This window comes from Gopherus evgoodei, chromosome 22, assembly GCF_007399415.2.
Source record: "Gopherus evgoodei ecotype Sinaloan lineage chromosome 22, rGopEvg1_v1.p, whole genome shotgun sequence".
In the NCBI taxonomy this organism is placed as follows: domain Eukaryota; kingdom Metazoa; phylum Chordata; order Testudines; family Testudinidae; genus Gopherus; species Gopherus evgoodei.
Window position 1 is genome coordinate 13,372,067 of NC_044343.1, and position 3,199 is coordinate 13,375,265.

A 3,199-nucleotide genomic window follows, 5' to 3' on the forward strand; every position below is an offset into this window, starting at 1 on the left:
GAGCTGTCAGCCTCCACCCCTGACCCAGCTTTGCCTCCAGCATTTATAATGGTGTTAAATATATAAAAAGTGTTTTTAATTTAGAAGGGGGTGTGTCACACTCAGAAGCTTGTTATGTGAAAGGGGTCACCAGTACAGAAGTTTGAGAAGCACTGCAGTGGAGAGACCAGGGACTGTCCAGTCTGTGAGGCCTGGCCTCTCCATTCACCAGGAGGTAGGAGCCCTTCCTGCGAGGGCTAGGAGGGGATGGGTGGCCCATTCTGTGCCCTCTCTATGTATAGAAAGTTGCTGCCCTCTGGGCCCCTGCCCCCAAAGGGAACAAGACACCACTGTGTCTGTAAGAGCCATCCCCAGCCTGCCCATCTGCCCAATGGCCCGTCGTGGCTGTGGTGGGCCAGGGCCCTGCTTTGCCCACACGACGTGGCCTGCTGGAGCCGGCGTGAGGGAGAACCTCCATGCAGAGCGACTGGTTTACTAGGGGCCTGGGGCCTTCCATATCCTGGGATGCCCTGACAGCCACACTCTGGGGCTGGTGTCAGAGCCGTCACTGCAGCTAAGGACGTAAATCTACTGCCAGACATACAGGGGCTTAGGAAGGAGCATTAAGGAGGCTGCAGTGTCCTCAGCAGCTAGGCAGGGGCAGCTGGGTAGAATCTGAGTAAGTTACAGTCACGAAAATCAGGGCCTGCAACAAATCCTCAGAGGGAGCCTAGGGACAAAGCAGCACCAGGCGGGCGGTGTGAGCCCCTTAAGGCTCCACCTACCCTGGGAGGTGAATTCCATTGGGCTCCTGGCTGCCAGCCTGTCTCTGCTCCGGCCAGCTCTGCCCACTGCCAGCCAGCCCCACCTCTGCTCAGCACTGCCTGCTGTGTCCAGCCCTCTCCCCTCCTGCCAGCATGGCACAGTGCCAGCCAGCCCCACCTCTGCTTGGCACTGCCCGCTGTGTCCAGCCCTCTCCCCTCCTGCCAGCATGGCACTCTGCCAACCAGCCCCACCTCCGCTAGGCACTGCCCGCTGTGTCCAGCCCTCTCCCCTCCTGCCAGCATGGCACAGTGCCAGCCAGCCCCACCTCCACTCGGCACAGCCCGCTGTGTCCAGCCCTCTCCCCTCCTGCCAGCACGGCACAGTGCCAGCCAGCCCCACCTCTGCTCGGCACTGCCCGCTGTGTCCAGCCCTCTCCCCTCCTGCCAGTATGGCACACTGCCAGCCAGCCCCACCTCTGCTCGGCACTGCCCACTGTGTCCAGCCTGTCTGTCTTCCTGCCAACCAGCCCCACCTCCACTTGGCACTGCCTGCTGTGTCCAGCCCTCTCCCCTCCTGCTAGCATGGCACGCTGCCAGCCGGCCCCACCTCTGCTCGGCACTGCCTTCTGTGTCCAGCCCTCTCCCCTCCTGCCAGCATGGCACAGTGCCAGCCAGCCCCACCACTGCTCGGCACTGCCCGCTGTGTCCAGCCCTCTCCCCTCCTGCCAGCACGGCACAGGGCCAGCCAGCCCCACCTCCACTCGGCACTGCCCGCTGTGTCCAGCCCTCTCCCCTCCTGCCAGCATGGCACGCTGCCAGCCAGCCCCACCTCTGCTCGGCACTGCCCGCTGTGTCCAGCCCTCTCCCCTCTTGCCAGCATGGCACAGTGCCAGCCAGCCCCATCACCGCTCGGCACAGCCCGCTGTGTCCAGCCCTCTCCCCTCCTGCCAGCATGGCACAGTGCCAGCCAGCCCCATCACCGCTCGGCACAGCCCGCTGTGTCCAGCCCTCTCCCCTCCTGCCAGCATGGCACTCTGCCAACCAGCCCCACCTCCGCTAGGCACTGCCCGCTGTGTCCAGCCCTCTCCCTTCCTGCCAGCTCTGCCCACTGCCAGCCAGCCCCACCTCCACTCGGCACTGCCCACTGTGTCCAGCCTGTCTGTCTTCCTGCCAGCCAGCCCCACCTCCACTTGGCACTGCCTGCTGTGTCCAGCCCTCTCCCCTCCTGCCAGCATGGCACGCTGCCAGCCAGCCCCACCTCTGCTCGGCACTGCCCGCTGTGTCCAGCCCTCTCCCCTCCTGCCAGCATGGCACAGTGCCAGCCAGCCCCACCTCCACTCGGCACTGCCTGCTGTGTCCAGCCCTCTCCCCTCCTGCCAGGATGGCACTCTGCCAGCCAGCCCCACCTCCGCTCGGCACAGCCCGCTGTGTCCAGCCCTCTCCCCTCCTGCCAGCTCTGCTTACTGCCAGCCAGCCCCACCTCCACTTGGCACTGCCCGCTGTGTCCAGCCCTCTCCCCTCCTGCCAGCATGGCACAGTGCCAGGCATCCCCACCTCTGCTCGGCACTGCCCGCTGTGTCCAGCCCTCTCCCCTCCTGCCAGCATGGCACAGTGCCAGCCAGCCCCACCTCTGCTCGGCATTGCCCGCTGTGTCCAGCCCTCTCCCCTCCTGCCAGTATGGCACACTGCCAGCCAGCCCCACCTCTGCTCAGCACTGCCCGCTGTGTCCAGTCCTCTCCCCTCCTGCCAGCATGGCACAGTGCCAGCCAGCCCCATCTCCACTCGGCACAGCCCGCTGTGTCCAGCCCTCTTCCCTCCTGCCAGCATGGCACGCTGCCAGCCAGCCCCCCCTCTGCTCAGCACTGCCCGCTGTGTCCAGCCCTCTCCCCTCCTGCCAGCATGGCACAGTGCCAGCCAGCCCCACCTCCACTCGGCACAGCCTGCTGTGTCCAGCCCTCTCCCCTCCTGCCAGCACGGCACAGTGCCAGCCAGCCCCACCTCCACTCGGCACAGCCTGCTGTGTCCAGCCCTCTCCCCTCCTGCCAGCACGGCACAGTGCCAGCCAGCCCAACCACTGCTCGGCACTGCCCGCTGTGTCCAGCCCTCTCCCCTCCTGCCAGCACGGCACAGTGCCAGCCAGCCCCACCTCCGCTCGGCACTGCCTGCTGTGTCCAGCCCTCTCCCCTCCTGCCAGCACGGCACAGTGCCAGCCAGCCCCACCTCCACTTGGCACTGCCTGCTGTGTCCAGCCCTCTCCCCTCCTGCCAGCATGGCACAGTGCCAGGCAGCCCCACCTCTGCTCGGCACTGCCCGCTGTGTCCAGCCCTCTCCCCTCCTGCCCGCACGGCATGCTGCCAGCCAGGCAGCATACAGAAACTGTCCAGCTCCAGTGTCTGCAACCCAGGTAGTGCTATGCAATCTCCATCCCAGGGCACCCATGCAAAGGCCCTGCCCCC